The sequence below is a fragment of the Equus asinus genome, chromosome 25 (assembly GCF_041296235.1).
Source record: "Equus asinus isolate D_3611 breed Donkey chromosome 25, EquAss-T2T_v2, whole genome shotgun sequence".
Classification (NCBI taxonomy): domain Eukaryota; kingdom Metazoa; phylum Chordata; class Mammalia; order Perissodactyla; family Equidae; genus Equus; species Equus asinus.
The window spans coordinates 44,175,218-44,195,651 of record NC_091814.1 but is presented as its reverse complement, the minus strand read 5'-3'; the positions used below and the strand labels follow the sequence as shown (position 1 = coordinate 44,195,651).

The 20,434-nt window shown below is 49.2% G+C and overlaps 1 long non-coding RNA gene across 1 annotated transcript; it reads left to right on the top strand.

Annotated features, from left to right (window-relative positions):
* Positions 1 to 14,252: 14,252 nt before the first annotated feature.
* On the top strand, positions 14,253 to 20,046 carry LOC139042007 (uncharacterized). The gene is made up of 3 exons (XR_011498178.1): positions 14,253 to 14,425; positions 15,967 to 16,116; positions 16,566 to 20,046. It is a non-coding gene; the product is annotated as an uncharacterized lncRNA (long non-coding RNA).
* Positions 20,047 to 20,434: the final 388 nt, after the last annotated feature.

Here is a 20,434-nt window from a genome sequence, read left to right as displayed (position 1 = left end):
CAACAGGTCCGATTATACCCATTTCCATGGCAATGGGCTACCCACCCCCCTTCCTAAAGGAGGCCTACCCTGACTGGCTCCAGGGGGCCCCCGAGCCCTCCTGTGCTCCTCATCAGTATTTCAAAGGAGACTTATCCTCCTATGCGTGTGATCAGGGTGACTTTGTGGTACTTCTCTCTTTACTAAAGCAAAACAACCAAAGCAAGTGTAATCTCCAGAATTGAGGTTCAACAGTGAGTCTGAAAGCCCGACCCGGATTCTCACAGCAGGGAAGCCCGATGGTGGAGCCCGTGCCCTCAGCAGGTGATGGAGTGATGTTTAATGGTGGGAGGTTCTGCCCATAGACACTTTAAGACTGACATCCGCTTCTAAACGTGTGACCAAGAAGAGGTTGTTTTTGTTTTGTTTTTTATGGGTGATGATGTGGGGAGATGAGCGACTCCAGTATGAGTCTAAGCAGGAAAATATTTCTGAGAGGTGATTAGATGACACCCATCAGATGCTTTAAAAGAAGGGAAAAATTGCAGACAGGTGCCAAGATTGAGCTACAAGGATGCTCATCATGGAGTCGTTTATAATACGTACTTAAAAATCAGACACAATGTAAATGGATACCAATCGGTTAAATAAATTATGGCACACCCATAAAAAGGAATGTTCTACTGATGTTAAGAACATATTGTGGAAATATATTTAATACCCTCAGGAGATGTTAACGATAAAATGTTAAGTGAAAAACAGCAAATTATGAAGCAGCATTAAAGTATAATCCCATTTTTGGTAAAAATGTGTGTGTGTGTGTGTGAGTGTGAGTGTGCGTAGGCAGGCGTGCATGAACTGAAAAGACCTGGAAAGATATACACCAGAATAACAGCACGGGTTTCCTCTGCATAGGAGGATTCTGACAAATTTTTCTATCATTCTTTGTGCTTATCTATAATTTCTACTGTTTCTACAACAAACATGTATTATTGATACAATAAAAAGCAATAATTATTTTAAAGGAAGAGGAAGACGGCCCAGGAAGGACCCTTAAGATGGAGAGAAAATCAGCTGAGCTCTGCTAAAATCTCTTCTGCTGGAGGCGCGTTAGCCCTTCCCGTTTCCTGGGAGCGACGAGTGAAGCCACGTTCCCCCCACGGTTCCTCCAGAGAAAGGGGGCGGATTAACCCCATTGCAGACATTTAGAGGGACAATAGGAAACAGGACCAAAATGGCTTCATGTTTATAGACGAGTGATGCTTATTCAATATGGATCCTCCCACCACTTCCCCCAGTGGTCGCTGCCCCCTTCCTCTCTCCTCCGAGTTGTTAACAATGGTCATGGAGGGCAGTACGAGTTCCCCACAGTCTATTCTCAACAAGTCAAAGTTGTCCTTTAAGGTGTTAGATCCTGTCAGTCTTATGCTCAGAACTTTCCACTTTTTTCCCATTTCTCTCAGAGCAAAATCCAAAGTCAATGGCTTGCAAGGATCTGCCCTGCCACCTTCACCCCCACACACAGTCTTCTCCCCCTCACTCTCTGGGCTCCAGCCATGCTGACTTCCTTCCTCTTCCTCACTGGTACCATGGATACTCTTGCCTCAGGACCTTTGCACTTACAAATGCTCCCTCCCATTTCCTCAGCTAACCATGTGCTCAGCTCCCTCACCTCAAAATTAACTCAAAGCAGTGACACTTTCCCTATTATTCCATACAAATGACAATGTCCCCACCCCCTGCATGCCTTACCTTCCTTACTCTGCTTTATTTTTCTCTCCAGCACACTTATCACCAACTTACATATTATGCATTGTACCTGTTTGTTGTCTGTCTTCTTCTGCTAGAATATGAGCTCCTGAGAGCAGAGGTTTTGTTTCTGTCTCTGCTCTATCCAAGGGCCGAGGGCAGTGCCAGGTGCATAGCAGGGAACCAGTCAACACTTGCTGAGGGGACACATGCCTGTAAGCATCTTTTCTGAATGAGCTTTCCCTGCATTCCTTCACTTTATTCTTACAAGCACCCTACGACCTCATTCTGTTTGTCATTTTATGAAGTCATTCAAATGGTCATTCTTCCCATTTCATATGGGATGAAGCAGGCTCTGACAGAGAAGGTGGTGAAAGCAATCTGTCGAAGATCACAGCATAAGTGGCAGAGCTGGAATTTGAACCCAGAGCATTCTGATTTCAGACCCTGTTTCCTCTCCACTCTGGTTGCTCACGGTGTGGTCCCTGGACCAGGAGCATCAGCATCATGTGGGAGCTTGTTAGAAATGCAGAGTCTCAGGCTATATCCCAGACCTTCCGAATCGGGATCTGCATTTTAACAAGACTTCCCGGGTGACTCCAGGGCCCATGGGAGTCTGAGAAGCAGCGCTCTATGCCGTGCCATTGGGCGCATGGAAAACAGGGGCCTCCCTCTGAACACGAGGCTGCCCCAGTCTGGGTCAGTTGGTCCTTGGGTTCTGGACCTCTGTGGGTGTTTCCCTGCCTGCTACCCCTGACCCGGGAGCTCTTCAGTTTCTGCTGGTACAGTCCCGGAGGAGCGCTGGAAGGATCTGGTGCAGAGCAAGCCTGTGGCTTCTCTCTTCAGCTACCCCACGGGCCTCTGGGGGGTGCCAGAGTTTCATGTGAATTAGTGAAAGCCCAGCGCCAGCCTCTGTCCAGGAGCCAGTCGTGTTGCACAGGGTTGCTTCTCTTTCTTGGAGGAAAGTCTCTCAGTTTGCTTAGGGAAAACCAGACCTGTGCTTCTCAAAAGCATGTGAAAGACCCCATTGACATCAGACGCAGCCTGAGCCTGGACTAGAAGGTATTTCTACTTCACACTTGGGCGCTGGAGCCAGGGAGGTTGTTAAAACAAAAACAAAACCCACTTTCAATTAAACTATTAATGGCTGGGAGCCCACCCTGACACTCATTTTTATCACCAGGAGCCACCTTCAGACTTGCCATTCACTGAAGAGTGGGCCTGGAAAAAAACCAGGAATCCTCACTCCCAGCCTTGCCCAAGTGCGTTAAAAACAAGGGTATATACTGTATGATCTCGCTGATAAGTGGAAGACAGAAACAACAACAAACAGCCACATAGAGTCAGAGATTGGATGGGTGGCTACCAGGGGGGAAGCGGGGGAGGGAGGAGCGCGAAAGGGACGATTAGGCACACGTGTGTGGTGGCGGACTGTGATTAGTCTTTGGGTGGAGAACAGGAGTAATCTACACAGGAATCAAAACATAATGATGTACACCTGAAATTTATATAATGTCATAAACCAATGTTACCGCAATCAAACAGGTTTTTTACAAAAACATAATTGTAGGGGCCGGCCCCATGGCCAAGTGGTTAAGTTTGCATGCTCTGCTTCTGGCGGCCTGGGGTTTCACCTGTTCGGATCCCAGGCACAGACACGGCACCACTCATCAGGCCATGCTGAGGTGGCGTCCCACATAGCACAAATAGAAGGACCTACAACTAGAATATACAACTATGTACTGGGGGGCTTTGGGGAGAAAAGGAAGGAGAAGGAGAAAAAGGAGAAGAAAAATTAAGATTGGCAACAGATGTTAGCTCAAATGCCAATCTTAAAAAAAACTGTGAAAAATTTAAAAATACCTAAATAAACAGAAAACAAAACAAAACAAAACAAAAACCCAACCCACAAGGGTATGTATAAGCCCAAGTACACAGAAGCCAGTATTGAAAATACACCAGCAGAGGGCGCTGGGGCCCCATCAGTGCCTGCCCACCAACCTCTCCAGAAGAAGAGCTGCAAGGATGGAAGAAAGGAAATCAGACAAGATTGGGGGTCTAGACCCCGGGTCCCACCCTGGCTTCATCTTTGGGATCTTGCGGGGGCCCAGGACGACTGACACCTCTGATTTGTGCCTACGGGAAAGCCAGTGGTCACCCACATAGGGATCATTTCCAAAAGACCACCCCAAAACCCAATATTTGGAACTCACAATGAAGTGACCTTCCCTCATTCCTTTATTTACTTAACCAGCATTTGTTGAGCACCTACTATGAGCCAGGTCACGGCTAGACCATGCATTTTCCCATAAAGTGGTGCTATAACAATAGTTAGATTCCAAGGCTAGCCCCCCAAAGACATTTCAATCTCTAATATAGAGAAAATAGAACTAACGAAACTATTTTCTGTTCTGGAGAGAGAAAAGGAAGATGGGCAGGACGGTATGGAGGACAGGAAAGAGAGTGTGGGAAGAGAAGAGGGAAGAGAGATGAGTAGGCATAAGAGAACCCTGGGGAAGAGGAAGGGAAGTTGGGATTCAACCCCTGCTTGGTGTGTATAAAAGACTGAACCTTTAGAAGTCTGTCTTTGGCATCTTCCCATCTCCCTTTCTAGACCCTGACGTGTGACTCACCTCTCCAGAGCCTCAGGACCACATGGGGCACACGATGTTGGGCAGCACATCCTAGCCTGCTCTGCCCCCTGTGGCTACCATACTCCAGAGTTTTCGGTCCTCCACTCCCATGCACACTCCCATGCCTGCAGCTGCCTTTCTCAGCTCCGTGCTGGCAGGACAGCAATCCATTAAACTAATGCACCCCGATGTGTGACAGACTGGCCCTCCCAGGGACTTGTGCATCATTTAAAGAGTACCCAAATTCATCTCCAATTGATAAATTCCCAGACAGCGGGCTGGAAGGGACGAGACAGTTTCAGGCTGTCCGTGTCAGGGATGGTATTTTTGGAGCAAGTCCTGACCACCTGCCAGGGGGCTGTCAGACAATCTCTCAGAGGAGCTGGCAGGAGGGACTTTTGGGGGTGAGGGGCTGGTAATGAAAGTCATTGGCAAGTCAACAATTTTCAGGTCAGGGATAAAAATTCGGAGCAGTTTTCAGTGTGTATGACAGTGACTTTGCATGTGTATTTCTATGCGTGTGTTCAGACAAGGCCAGAGGAGAAGGTCAGTTCAGGGGAAAAGGATGGACTGCAGGGCTGGACGCCAAAGAACCACTGATGCGGGGAAAAAGGGCCTCCAGGGGCTGGGGGCCTCACTTGGCAGCTGCAGGCCCGACACCCTAAGGGCCACCACCTGGCAGCCCTCTGTACTGGGGAACAGCGGGCGGCGCTGTGCACTGCCCACGCGCAGTCCCTGCTGGTCGGGAGACGCGCTCAGAGTCCAGCCTCGGCGGCTGTGCGGTGGGCTGAGGTCTGGGGGTCTGAGTCTTTCCTAAAGAGCCTGCTGGTGGGAGGTGAGAGGAGACTAAAAGGGCAGGGGAGGACGGTTGTGACAAGGCCATTGCAAAGGCACACTCCTTCATTGCAGCCACCCTTTCACAAAACGGGCTTCACCGTGGCCCTTCATGCTGAGGTTGGCCTTAGGATGAGCCTTGAGCATGGTGCCCACTGCATTTCTTCCCCACTCCAGCTGCCTCCCGCGCCTCCCAGGGGACCCCAGTTGAGAAGCCCACCGCTTGTTATTTCTCTGAAAACGCCGGCTGGCTGCGCAGGAAGTGAGGCGTGGAGGGAGCAAATCTGTTCACCAGGTCTTGGTACAACAACAGGGGAATCTGGGGACTTCTCCACACAGGATTTAAATCTGGGATTGCCCTCCTCGTTCGCTGTGCCTCTGCTAACGCTGTTCTCACCACGGGGAACGTACCCTGAGTCCTGCCTCTCAAAGTCCCAGCCATCAATAGTGACAGATGTCAAACTAATGGTTACCCTTAGGGTGGGGGTATGACGGGAAAGAGGTGCAGGGGAGGGTTCTGGAGTGCTGATAACAGTAGTTCTTGATCTGGGCGGTGGCAATGTGAATAAAAAAGTATTCATCAAACTGCAAATGTAAGATGGTGCCGCTGCTTTGGAAAAGCAGTTCCTCAAAAATTTAACGTACAGTTAGCACAGGACCCAGCAATTCCACTCCTAGGTATATATCCCAAAGAATCGAAAATACATGCCCACACAAAGCCGTGTACGTGAATGTTTATAGCAGCTTTATTCGTGATAGCTAAAAGATGGAAAGGACCCAAATGTCCATCAGCTGATGATAACGGGTAAACGAAATGTGGTCTGTCCATACAATGGAATATTATCCAACCATTAACGGAATGAAGTGCTGATACGGGCTACAATGTGGATGGACCTTGAAAAATTATGCTAAGTGAAAGAAGCCAGCTGTAAGAAACTGCATCCTGTAAGATTTTATGTATATGAAAAGTCCTGAATAGGCAAATCCACAGAGATAGCAAATAGATTAGTGATTGCCGGGGGCTGGGGGTGGGAGGAGTGGGGAATGACTGCTAATGGGTATAGGATTTGTTTTTAAGGATGATGAAAATGTTCTGGCATTAGATCGTGCCATGGTTGTACAACTAAATATCAATATAAATATACTAAAAATGACCAAATTGTACACTTGAAAGGGGTGAGTTTTATGGTATGTGAATTATATCTCAAAAAGTTGATCAAGCTGTTCACTTATGATTTACTCCCTTTCATCTATGAATGTTACACCTTAATAATAGGGTTTTTTTTTTTTTTAATTTAAAAGTGAAGGTACCATTACTCTGTTGCTCTGGCTCCTGATTTTAAAAAAAGTTCCAGCCACTGTCCCAGCAAAAATGCTACCTGCTCTAGAAAGGTTCCCTCACCCTCACTCTGAGCTCCTTTAGCTCGTTCAGTGACAACACCTCCTTCCTGCTTCCTGCTTGTAGAGCCTGGCCACTCAGAGAGCGGCCCGGGGACCAGCATCACTGCATCACTAGGGAGCTTAATAGACACACAGCATCTCAGGCCCCCCAGGGCTACTGAATCAGACTCTGCATTTTAACCAGATCCCCAGGTAATTTGTTTGCACATTAAAGGTTGAGAAGCACTGCTCTAGAAGGTTCCCACCCCCTGCTGCCTACAGAAGAGTTTCTAAACCCCTTACGACTGTCTTTGTCTGTCCCCCCAGTCTGTGCTCGTAAACATCTCTGGACTCACTGCTCACGTGTATTCATCCTGTAGGAATGCTGAGCAGCCTCAGAACTAAAGCCACTGTGACTTTAAGACCAGGACAGAGAAACTAAAATTCAAGGACACTCCGGTCAGATAAAAGAATAGGTAAACTCCAGACATCTGTGGTGGAATCTCCAAATACCACTTCCCACTGAGAGGAATCAGTGCTCTTGGCTGATTCTCGGTCTGGGCAGAAAATGTACAAGATGAGGCTTGTTCTAAATATACAGACTTCTCAGGCCACATCTGAAGGATTCAGGAGCCAACTGGAAGACACACCCACTGCCTAAAATGGGGCCACTTGAGCATCAATAAGAATATTAACTGCAATGAATTGAAAGACATCACGTGTTAAAACCCATGAATTCATAGTAATACTAAAAACTAAACCCAACTCTAATTGTTCACTGTTAGAGGATGCTAGGAAAGCAATTCTTTATTTTGAAAATGGTAAATAAAAGGAGGAAATCAAGCAGTTATCCTGGGAGTCAACCAGTAGATAAATAGTGATATGGGATTCTGTCCTTCCTCCTGCATTTGCAAACTGGAACTCCTCTATGAAAGAGGAGTGAAGAAGCAGATGTCACTATATTGAAAGGTTTAATGAACCAGAGGATTCAGGCATTGACCATCTGCAGCATCTAATATCACGGAAAGAGACAGCCAGACATCACGTGCCTCCTGTTGGAAGAATGCACCAACCACTAAAACCGCTCTTGAATCTGATTAAGCTCTAGATCCAAGAACCAATTTACAGGAAAAATAGAGACAGAGAGCATATTAAATCACACCACAGGGAGGTCATCAGCAAAATCTAGATTGTGGATAAATCTACAGGATGAACAACCCAGTGTCTTCAACAAGCAAATTGTAAAAAAAAGGATAGAGGAGTAAGCTAGAGATTAAAACAGACTTAAAAGATATATCAGCCAGTTTCAACATGTGAACCTCATTTGATTCTGCTTTTTTAAAAATCCATGTATGACAATCCTGAGACAATCTGGAAATTTGGACACCAGGAGTTATTGTTGATTTGTTTTGATGCATAATAGAATTGTGGTTAGGATATAAAAAGAGTTCTTTCTGAGTGATTTTCAAAAGCTTTTACAGGTGAAATAGTACAATATCTGGGATTTACTTCGAAATAATAGAAGATAGGCTAAACTTGTGGGTGTGAGGGATGGGGCCAGGTTGGCCACTGTTGGGGTTGGGGAGTGGATAGATATGTCCATGAAACTCTTCTCTCTACTTTTGTCTATGTTCAAAAGTCTCTAAAATTAACAAAGCTAAACGAAACAAACAAAAGATATGTAACAAAGTGTTGACCTAAGAGAAACAAACACGTAAGCAAAACAAAACAGAGTTTACGGACAGGATCCACGACTGTGTCAGGGCCGTCGGATGACCTTTCGCATTTCATTCTCAACCTACTTTCCCATCACTAGATTTTTTATGATGTAATAATTTGCCTTCAGAGGTGGTCTATGAATTGGGACTCTCAACTCACAGTCCAGAGAATGAAGCAGAAACTTAAAAGTTACTAAAGCTCAAGGAGAAAGAGTTGGATACAGACATAATTATGGACAATTTGAGGTTAGAAATGAGGATAACTGAGTTCACACCAGAAGCCCACCAACTGAAGGCCTGAGCCAGGCTGCAGGTGTGTTCCTGACTGAATTGGGATGGAAATTGTGTGTCTCTTTAGCATCCTTCTCCCTAACAGAATCAGATGGTAGAGCCGTGGGTTTCACCCCTGGCTGCACATTCGAATCCCCTGGGCAGCTCTGGAAACACGGGCCCAGGCCCACTCTAGACCAATTCCATTGAGATCGTGGCAGGAGGCCTGGGTCCCCAGGGGTTGCCAATGGTCCCCATGTGTGCAGATGTGCAGCTGGAGTTGAGGCTCTTCGTGTCAGGGCAGGCAAGCTTGGGATGTTAGCAGGTCTTCCCACATATAAATATAGCTGGTGCTGGGAAGTGGCTGGTATAGCCGCTGCCAGGTACTGACAAATTAAGTTGATAGGTGAAACTCAGGGTGTCAGCTTCATTCTGTATGCGGTGAGTCACTTGAGGTCACTTGGAGCCACAGTGTCCAACCTGAGTCACTTCTCTCTGCGGCTCTGGGGTGTGGCTGAGATCCGAGTGGGCCAGAGGTTGGCTCCTGTGGGCTCAGCTGTTGGCTCCCGTGGCTGCAGGTTTTAGCAGCACGTATCAAGTACCGAGGCTAAACAGCTGGTCAGCAGAAGCCGTAGTCTGGAGAAATCTGGGGAGGGAGAGGCTGTGGGGGTGCAGGAAGAGTGCCTCCTGCTGTGTGCTGGGCTGTGAGTCAGCCCAGGAACACCCAGCTGAACAAGTGGGCATCGCGGAGCCCAGATTCCATCTCCACGGCAACGAAATCCCGCCCTGCAGGATCTGGGTCTAGCGCTGAATAGTGACTTTCATCGGCACCACAGTAGAAAGTTAAACTGTCTAATTGACAGGGAACAGAGAGATTTCAAGCAAACATGTCAGGAGCCCCTGATCCCTGGCAATGGGGTTGGGGGAGAGGGGAGGTCAGTTTCTAAGCAAACATGACACATCATGGAAAAACGTGATTCATGTTTCCATAAGCAAGGCCCCCTCACTGCAGCCTCCTTGCTGAGTGGGGGTGGGATGGACATCCCTTAGCCTGCATGGGGGCTGTGTGGTCTCCTTGCCCGGCCATTAGGAGCCTGTCACTTTGAGGCCCATCTTGGCCCAGAGGGAAGGTCTCTGCCACACACAGGGTTTGTGACTAAGCTGAACTTCTGCCATGCCCTCCTTCTGCTCAGGGTGGGACCCCACCCTTTGACCTTCCCTTTGCCTCGGCCCCACCCGAGTTTCCCAGATTTGACCACTGACCAGCTCAGCATTGCTCATGACTCCCTAGCTTTAGGGTCTTTCTGGCCTGGCCTCGCTCAAGAACTTCCCTTCTGAGGCAGCCCTACCTGCTGTGAACCAGCCTTCATGGGACCTTCCCCTCTCTGGCCCTGGCCCTAGACGTTCTGGCATCGCTTACCTGCTGCCAGGTAACAATAAGGCGGGGATCTGTAACCAGTCAACCAACCGGGCAACAATCAGTTTAAGATTCTCGAAGAGACATCTTTGGTGAAGCAGGGTCCATGTGAGACTAGAGGAAGGCAGAGTGATGTGGGTGTGAGGACAAGATCCGTGGTCTGTGAAATCACGACGAGCTCCTGCAGGAGGTGGTCCTTGGACCATCTAAGGAGGACAGGCTGCGTGTTAGTTTGGTGGTGAGAAGTGGTGGGACTGGGCAGCCATGTGTGTGGTGATGGGAGAAAAGTCAGGAGCGAATGGGCTCTGAGGACCCCTGTGGGCAGGGGTGATACCCAAAATATTTAGTCTCTGGCTCTGACCTGCCAGAACCTGGGAGTGCTGGCTGTGCCAGATGTGACCCTCTGGTTGCTGGATTGTGAGGAGTCTGGGGGATGCTGGGAAAGGACCGGAGTAATGATGGGCAGGTGGCAATTGGGTTGGGGATGGCGGCTCAGGGCAGCAGTTGTTTACCAACCGGTGGGAGTGGCTCGGTATTTCAACCACCCTAAGGGCCATGATGAGCGTGCACCAGCTGAAGCCCTGCCCAGCCGTGGGTGGAGCGGTTAGCAGGAGACGGGAGCCCAGCACTCAGACGCTCCCCCCGGACACCACAGCTGCATACTTGTCCGCAAGAGAACACAGTCATGAGTAAGCAGCTACTGGTTTTCCTTCCTTCTCGAAAAGGATGGTATGTTGAGGAAGCTGCAGACCCCGCAGGCATCTACTGTCTCTATCCTGGCGCAGCCATCACCCAAGTATAGCCCAGGCCGCACCCGAGAGTTGCTGGGAGCCTCACAGCCGGTCTCTGACTCAGAGGCTTGTATTCTCCCTGGAGGTGGACTCCAGCCTCAGTGGTCTTGTGAAGTCGGAAAAAATCTCAGGAACGATGAGATGGGAAGGACTTGTCAAAGCTTGTTTACAGCCAGGAAAACCAAAGGACGTGGCGGTTATTGTTAAAACCTGTGCAACTGGGTCTGGCTGCTGCACAGCCCCTCGGGCTCATAGGGGCTTTGCCGGCAGAGAAGCCCTCCTCTTTACAGAGGGCACCTAGCAACGTTCAGGGGCAACGGTGGGATCTGGCACAAGTTGCGCAGTGAGGCCGTGTCAGGCTAGGAATCCTAACTTCAGGGCCTGGGAGAAGAAGGATCCCAAACACTGTTACTGTGGACCCAAGCAAGATAGCAGGGTCAGCTCAGTGCCACACCCACGGAGGGCGGCAGGTGCGGAAACTGACAGGCTGGCTTAAGCAGGGAAGGAACTTACTGAGTGCGTGGGGACACACACACACACACACACACAGACATTATCAGTGGGGAGGCTGGAGATCCACGCTGGGGAAACGGGCAGGCTCCAAGGCAGCTGGCGGCAGGAGCCCCAGCTGAGGCCGCACTATGGTTAGCAGCCACTGCTGGGATTGCTGCATTGCACGCGGTGCGCTGCCTTCACAGGTGGTCTCCGGGCCTAGCTACCACAGCCAGAGGTCAGTTCTCTTCTGTCCCCGCACCTTTTCCCTCACAGGTCAGAGCCCCCAGTTGGCTGGACCAGGACAGAAAACCTGCGAACTCTGCAGGGGTGGGGAGAAGTGGAAGCACCTGGCAGCTTCCACTCCCAGGGGGCCTAATGGCTCCCGCCTCCTGCTGAGACTCACCCAGGGAGATTCCCCCAAAGAGGAAGGGCGCTGCAGGCTGAGCAGCCAAAACCAACAGACAAAGCAGCAGCAACAAGTGCCTATCAGATACGGGAGAGGCAACTTTGTTGATGGAAACAGTGATTGAGCTAGTCTTGTCATTAAACTTAGAGAATATCCACATTAATAACATCACCCACAGATGAGTAAAGGACTGTGTGTGGGTACATTCTCCTGTTCCACGTGGGGCCACATCCAAGGCAAACATTTCTAAATGCAACACCTTTCCGGAATGGGTGAGGGGCTCTGCTCCACACAGACATTCGAAATTGACTCGGTTCTCACCTTCCAGAGAGTTCACTTTTCTGACGGTGCAGTTCCTTCCTCATGCAGACAGAGAGCGTGGTATGACCGATGGAGACCTTATCAGGAGGCTGGTGGGACCCTACGGGATGTGATGACATCTGGTTGTTGCCGGTGCGTGAGGGGAGGTGTGATGGTAACTCCAGAATGGTCCAGGGATGGCTCCTGAGGGCCCGTGAACCCCATGAAATTGTGTGGGGGATGTTGCATGTGTGCACCAGTGATTTTTCTGGAGTAAGGTCAGGGCTTTCGTGGGTTCCCCAAATCAGTTTCCGTCCCCATCCATTCAAGGCAGGCATTTCATCCCACCTTCCAGCCTTCTGGCCTCTCCTCCCTCCAGCCAGCCCCAAATGCTCCTTCCTGCCACCCAGGGCCAGCATCAAACACTTGACTAGGTTGTTTAACAGGCATCTCATCTGAACACACCCAGTCCAGAACTCTTGATTCACACCCACCCTCCGCCTTCCCTTTTATGGTTAATGGCGTTCTTCTTTTTTATAAGGAGGGAGAGCTGTGTAGTGGTTAAGCACTGAGTTCAAATACTAGCTTTTCCACTTGGTAGCTGTGTGACTTTATGCAAATGGATTAAACACTCTGTGCCTCCGTTTCCTCTTCCATAAAATGGGGACAATAATAACACCTAGTTCACAGGAGTGCTGTGAAATTTAAATGGCTTTAAAATGTGTCACGGGATTAGAAGAGCATTTGGCTAACAACGACTATTAGTAATTGACGTTCTTCCAGTTGGTCAGAACAAAATCCTAAGCAGGAGCCTTTATTTCTCTCTTCCCCTTACACAGCACATCCAAATCCATCAGCAACTGCTGTCCATTCCCTCTCAGACGCATACCCCAAATCTGACCTCCTCTCACCATCTCAGTTGTTACCAACCTAGTCCAAGCCGCATCAGCACTTCCAGGGGCCTCCTAACCATTCTGCCTGCTGCTGTCATGGACGTCCTCGCCACGTCAGTTCTCCAAACGGCAGCCAGAGTGATCTTTCTAAAATGTACATCAGAGCTGACCCCTCCTTCTCAGATTCAGACCCTAAGTCATACCCCTTACCATGGGGGACAAGGCCCTGCCTGTTGTGGCCCAGGCCACCTCTGACACCTCTCCCCTACCACCTCCCCTTCCTCCCCTGGCTCTGAACATCACTTGGTCCCTCCTTTACTCTTGTTGTCCCCTCTGCCTAGAATAGTGCCAGACTCCAGGAGATGGAATGAGGGGCTGTTGGCCTAGAGTGGTGAGGGGAAGTTCCTGGGAGGAGGCGACGTGTGGGCGCGTTTGAATGAAGTAGTGGAGAAAGCACTGCGAATACCCGATGTGGGGAGCATAGTACACACATTTCTTTACAACGACTTTATTTTCTACTATGGTGCTCGGGGAGGCTCCCAAACCCCTGCAGGGAGGGATCCACAGTTTTAAGACAGCCTTGGGTGTGGGGATGCAGACCTGGTCAGCTGGAGGGGTTCTGCTCGGCCAGTAGGTACCACTTCCTGCTCCCACATCAGCCGGAGCGTGGCGTGAAGGGCTGGTGGCGGCGAGGACACGCCGGGGGATTACCGCCTGCCTGGAGCAGCAGCCTCAGAGCGAGGAGGTGAGACCACAACACCCTCCCCTTCCCCGAGGCCTCCTTTGGCCTTTCTGAGCTTCCTCTGCTCACACAGGTAGGGGGCGATACCAGCGGAAAATATCCTGTCGCTTCTGGGAGGCCGAAAGAGAAGGGCGCCGAGAGCAAGGGGAGAGCCCCCCGGTCGCAGCTTCCCTTCGGGTCCAGGGACTGCAGTATGAAGGGCAAGGGCAGCTCAGAGAATAGATGAATGCTTCTAAGCAATGTTTAACCCAGGACTCCAAGGCACCAGCTGGTAACAGTGCGCAGACCTCTCGCTTCCGCCCCAGGCTGTAAAACAGTTCACTGGCCCAGAACATGGACCCGTGGGGAAATTTAAAGCGCCACTGAAATAGGAGATGTCACCATCTTCGTCTGCACTGTTGGTATTACTACCATTCCGGTTTCTTCTTCTGCTAAAAGTGGATTCGTTCCCGGCACAGGAACGATAGCAACCTTACACCGAGCATCGCTCGGCGCCGGGCGTCGTTCTTAATTGTCTCTGCGCTCAGCCGGGAGCGGTGGGACGGAGCTGGGCGCGCAGGGGCGTGCAGTTCCCGCTGTGTCCGCTGGGTGGCGCAGGCGCCGCACTTACGGGAACCTGGTGCTGCAGGCGGCGGGGCTGACCTCGAGGGCCCCATCTGCAGCCCAGGCCCTGGGCGCCCCAGCCTGGACCTGGGAGGGCTGCTGCGGCCTGATCCCGGCTCGGGTTCCTTCCCTTTACTTTCCGAAAACTTTTCTCCTGGGGGAATCGCATCTCACGGAGCAGGCTCCAAGGCCACGGGCTTGACCACAGACTGGAAGTGAGTAAGGATGGCGAGGAGAGCGGGGAGAGGGGATCTTTTGCAGAGTGAAGTGAGGAGGCAAAGATGATCAGGGGTCAAGGCCAGGCCAGTGGTCAGCCACGTTGGTTTGATAGTTAACCAGCTTGCTGCATCCTTAGCTTGGGGTTCTTGTGCAGATGCTGCGGAGAGAATGGGAGGTGAGGGAGCTCTCCCGGGTAAAGGGAACCAATGGGGGAGATGGGGGGCGGAGAAGTGGAGAAGAATGAGACTAGACACCTTGTCAGGTAGGACCCAGGCCCGCTGGAATGCAATGGGGGCCCCTCCCCGCCCCCTCCTCTCACCAAAGTGCGGTTGCTTGGTATCTTCTCTGGAATTTCCCAGATTCCTGTGGGGAACCAGCCCTCTGTCCCTACTTCTGGTTTTATCCTTCTTCCATTTGCCTGATTTGAACTTGGTTTTCTACTTGTGAGAAGAGAAACTGGTGAGATGTGAGGCCCTGGAGCTTCCCACTGAACACTGTCAGGGGAAGCCAGGAAGAGGACCTGGGGACATGCCTCTGAGGATTAGGGACACCTTTGGAGTGTACCCCATAGGGCACAAAACTGTCTTCTGCTTCTTTGGCACATCCACACAATACCTAGGACACTTCTCCACACTCAGTAGGGACCTAGTAAGTGTTTGCTGTCTGACCCTGTAGGAGAGAGCTGCAGAGCAACAGCAGAATAACATGCCCTGGGCGATGTGTATAAAATGCAGATTCCACCTTCTTATTCCTAAAGGTTCTAATTTGGGAAGATACGGATGGAGCCCAGGACTCTGCATTTTTAACAAACACCCCAAGAGATTCTGAGGCACGATGAGTTGGCCACACTTGGGGAAATATCAGCTAATGCTTTTAGGTACTATTCTGCCACGATGAGAAACATGGAGTGGCTGTCCCAGCCTCCTTTCTGTGCATCTCTCTGGCTGGCTGTGGCCTCAGGCTCCTCCTGTAGCATTTGGTTCCTTGCCCCAAGCCTTGTCAGCTTCCCCGTGCCTGGGTTTGTTTTCCCTACCTCGCTGTAATGTCGAGCCCCGTTCTTTCAGAAGGTAGGCTCTTCATTAATGTCAGCCTGGACTTTTATGAAATCTCAAACAGCTGCGCAGCATTGGATGAATTCTGTAATAAATGAAAATTTCGTTTTCTAGCCATTCTCGTAGAACTTGCGTTCTGCCACCCCTTCATTTTCTTAAATGGAGAAGTTCTGCTATGAGCCGAAACCACCTGGTCACTCCCACCCCCAATTCTCTGCGCCTCCTGAACTTCAGGTCTCAGGGCTGTCAATCACAATCTCCGTAACTCTTGAGACATCTCATGGAATTAGAGGGGCAGATTTTATTTTTGAAGTAAAAATTAGAAAATGCCTAAATTTATTTCTCTACTGAAAGAAATTACAGTAAGTGTATTTCTCTGGGCTTCATTTTCCCTCACAGCTCAACCTTCCATCATAAAAATAGAAGGTTGGCAGACAAGTTGTACTGAGAGTCCTCAGCTGGGTATTTTATTATTGCATTTTTAGGAGCAGCATTTTATGATCGCCCCCATAATGCAAGGGATGAAATTTGCGGGAGTGAATCAACAACACCTTCCGTGCTGGTGTCTGCCCTCCAGCGACCCGGTGGGATGGATACACAGCGCCAGGATGGGGTCATCCCGGAACATCAGTAAGGTAGAAGGCCCAGTGCTGGCGCCAGGAAGGCTTCAGAGACAGAGAGCTGTAACTAGGCCAGACAGGCCCGTTGTTTTCATGCTTTGAGCGAGAAGTGAGAAATGGAAAATGGTCTCTTTACCTTCCCAGCAAATACAGGGCCTTGCTCAGAATTTCCTCTGACCTTGCGTTCCTGAGACGCTAGCTGCCCAATTCTACAGAGTCAGATTAAGAGAGTTCAGGAAAATGAATGTTCTCTCAACTCTGAGAGCAGATGGGTTCGCGTGAGGTGAGAGAACTTGGGGAGGGTCATAACTGAGCTCCAGATGCACCTAGAACACTCTGGAAGGCTGGGGGGTACACTTCAGTCACTTTCTAAGAATTATATTTTGAAGTTAAATTTGGTAATATTTTTTCCAATATTCTATGGGACTTCAGGAAAGATAATACATTTTCTTCTTCGTTTGAAGGGTGCTAAACTTGCTGGAAATTTCTGTGCTACAGAAACAGCGGTTCAGCATTATGTGCTTACGACAGACAGCTTGCTCTGAGGCAGCCATGGGCTGTCTGGGGCCCCCACCCCAGGACCACAAGGAGGGACTGGAGCAGGAGTCACCCGGATGCTCCAGACACCTGGACACAGACTCTTCAAGGTTTATTTTGTCACACCTGAGAGCCAGGTGTGCCATTTCCATTTCTGTAATTTTCCCATTCTCCCTGAGTGGTGTCCATGTTTGTACCATTGACCGATGAGGAAAGCGAGGCTGAGCGAGGCTTATGGAGGGGCCACCCTATAGAATGTGGTGGCGCCCACCTGTGTGTCCTGGGTGCCTCGAACAGCAAGGGCTCAGTAAGTGCGAGTCCAGTGAAGGGCAGATTCACAATCCAAATTCTTTCTGCTTCATCACAGCCTCCGTAGTCGAAAAGCCGGGGCTGTCATCTTGAGCTTTTTCATTGAAGACGCAAGAATCCTGCGTCCCCTACCTTCTCTGCTTTAATTCTGGAGTTGTGTAAGCCAGTTATCATTTCGTGCCCTAAACCAAAGAATAAACTTTACAGCTGCAAACATAAACGTTACAAAGGACAAGCTCTGGCCCACGGGGAAGACAAGTAGCTGCAGGCCAGCTACACGGGGCCTTGGGATTTATGTCCTAAGTCACCACCAGGGCGTCCCAGGATGGCAGTTTAGACACAGAGAAAACTAGAGTGTTTCCGCTCTGATTCGTTACTTGTCATAACGCGGAGCAAGTGACTGAGGGGACAACTGTGGGCCAAGCTCGGAAGGCCAGGAGGAAAGCATCTGTGTCATGGAGACAGGATCCAAAGCAGCCCAGTTCAGACAAAGCATTTTGCCTCTGAAACTTCTGGAAACGTCTTGGCCCTTGACTGCGGTAGAGCATGAGCCAAACATTTTAGAAACCATTGAAGCTCACAGGGTGGAGGCCAGGAGTGGGAGTGGTGGTCTTTAAGGAGCTTGTCCTCATTTTGAGGGCCACACAAAAATGAGATGGGCAGAAAACTGAGGTCTTGCCAGAATGGTTTTTCTGACAAAAACTAAAAGAAAAAAATGTCTAAGAAAATATGTGAAATGACAGGCAATGACATGAAGAGAAAGGCCATCATAAACTCTGATAGAAAATAAGGGACAGATGTTCCCACTTCATCTGGGACCTGATTCAGGTCCCCCCTCCTCCAGGGGGGCTCCTGTAGCAACACTGGCATCTACGCTTCTTTAGCCTCATCTAAAGTGTTTATAATGTGTCGAATACACCACAGTGTTCCAAACAGTCTACTTTTATATTTGACTGAACTGCTTTCTCCAATACCCAGTTTGGGGTCAGGAACTGCATCTTTATGAGAAGAATGATAATCCCTAGTAAGCACTGCCTTTAGATCCAGGCAAGAGGTCCTGGCACAGCACTTTCAAGGAATAAGCCCACCTCCTCCCTTCTAGAACATTCTCCAGGTACCCAGGGCCCAGGTTGCCAGCCCATTGAATGGCCAAGGGGCAACTATTTGCAGGGCGTCTGCTTGGAAGCAGAGCTGGGTGTCCACATGCCTGTATGTGAGAGCTTTCATGGGACTGGAGACTGGTGGGAAGAGAAGGGGTTGGCGGCAGGCTGGGCACCAGGGACCGTCTCCCTGTGCCACCACATTCTAGTATGGAGCTCCAGGGAGGCCAAGAATTCTACATTTGAACTGGACTTTCCAGCTTTGTGTTGCTCTAGGAACTTAAAAGGCAGTGAGATCGGGGCACCTGTGGGCGGAGGGTGCCTGGCGTGGAGTGGGAGAGGTGAGGAGAGGTCTCCAGCCTGAGGAATGCAGGCTCCCATTGGATCTCTTTTCCCAGGCCTCGCAAACATCAGAGGCAGCCTGGGTATGTCCTGGCTAGTGCAGTCCCTGACAGCTGTTCTCATCTTGCTGTTGCTATCACCTATCTGGAGCCAAGAAAGAAGTCACCAAAATAATGAAATGCCTCACTAAGCTTAAAACAAAACAATGGGGACTTTCCACATATGTAAGTTATGAAAAACAAGGTGGAAACTGCAGCTCCCTGTAATGAATTCAAAGACTCTGTTCCAAGATGGAGATAACGTCAAACAAGGGAGTTGAAAGCAAGGGGGTGGTTCAGAGAGAAAGACAGATGACGCTGAGCGGAGAGTACACCAGGGCTCTGTCTCACGAACAAATGTGCATTATTTGTGGTACCCGTTCTACTGATTTAAAACACAGCATAACTTCCTCTGTCCAGTTGGCACTGGAAAATGTAAAATGTGGGCAAACGCACATGGTTAGGCTAGAGCGATGCTCTCTTCCATACTACTGAAAAGACTTACCAAGAAAACGCAGAGAGCAGACAAGAGTGCGAGGAAAATGTTAGGTTTAATTAAGAAATCAGCTGGTTAAAGGACTTTAGCACAATAACGGTTGGTATGGGGGTGGCCCTGTGGATTGTGGATGAGTCATCCAATCTTTGAAGGAGGCCGAACAGGATCTCTTCTTGGAAGGACTCAGGGAGCATTCTGAGTTGTTGAAAGGTAGCCAACTGCATTTTGTCGTCACCAGGCGGTAACTACTGAGTCCTTTTAAGCCTGACAACAGCAGGTAACATCTGGTCGGTGTTTGCTTCATGCTAAGCGCTTGGTTGAGCGCGTTCCAAGTATTTAGACCTCACAACAGGCCTATGAAGTGTGGAACACTAGTATTATCGCCGTTTTACAGAAAGGAAACTGAGGCAGTTGGAGGCCCAAATTACCCAGCTGAATACCAGGGAAACAAAGACACGTACAGCAGTTTTTCTGTCTTTAAGAAGTTTACTATCCAGTATTTTTTTTAAGGTTGTACATTTTCTAATTTCACCAAGTTGAGACCAGCTTCATCTTTTGACTGATGTGAATTTGGTGGCTTTCATGAAAATAAAACAATGTGAAATATTTTTCTAACCAATTAACTGTTGTCGTGGATTATAATAGGAAGGAGGAGAAAACTGTCTTGTGGAATATCCAATCCACACTCGGGAATCGACTGTCTGCAGAACATTGTTATTTCCAGATTGGAATGTGGTATTTATTATGCCTGAACAATGACAAAAACAGTGAAAATTTTGTGACAAAACCTCAGGGAGGCTATTAACAACTTGGCATTTCTAATTCATGTGGAAATGCTCACTTTATTTATCAGAGTTGTAGCGATGGTGTTCATTTAATTAAGAATCTGGTATGGTAGAAGGGCAATTTTGTGAAGGTCATAATACCGCAGATAAACATGAATGCAAATGCAAAAGAAAATTGGCTAAGTATCTAACTGTCAGCTTATTTTCCTCAGAACCTCTCATTTCACATGGTTTGAGAGCTGTTTAACAAAGGAATTATATGAATACATTGCATCATTTTACAAGACTTTTTATGACAAATTCATGTAACTGTAACAATACCAGGCTAATAAATAACCAAAAAGAAAAGTGCCCCCAACTTTGACAATAACTAATAAAACTGTGTGTGTGTGTCGAAGGCAGGTTAAGATCCAGTAGCTTTTTCAGCTGCAAAGAAAGCATTGGCATAATCTAACCTGTGACAAGTATTATAAAACTAAAGAGGTGAGAAAGCAGGTTTGAACGAGAAAGAATCCGAGAAAAGCAGAGAATGCGGATCAGATGGAAACTGGAAGGAGACCCAAAAAACTGGAAAGGGCGGCAGAGCACACCCGCGAGCTGTGGCTGGCGCCCACACCTTCACAGGAAGCGTGGCTCACCTGTCTAAGCCGCCAGGTCTGGTTAGCTCATGGGTCCGAGTGTGACGGGGCTGTGCCACGTCCACGGCCCAGCCTTCCGAAGCCACCT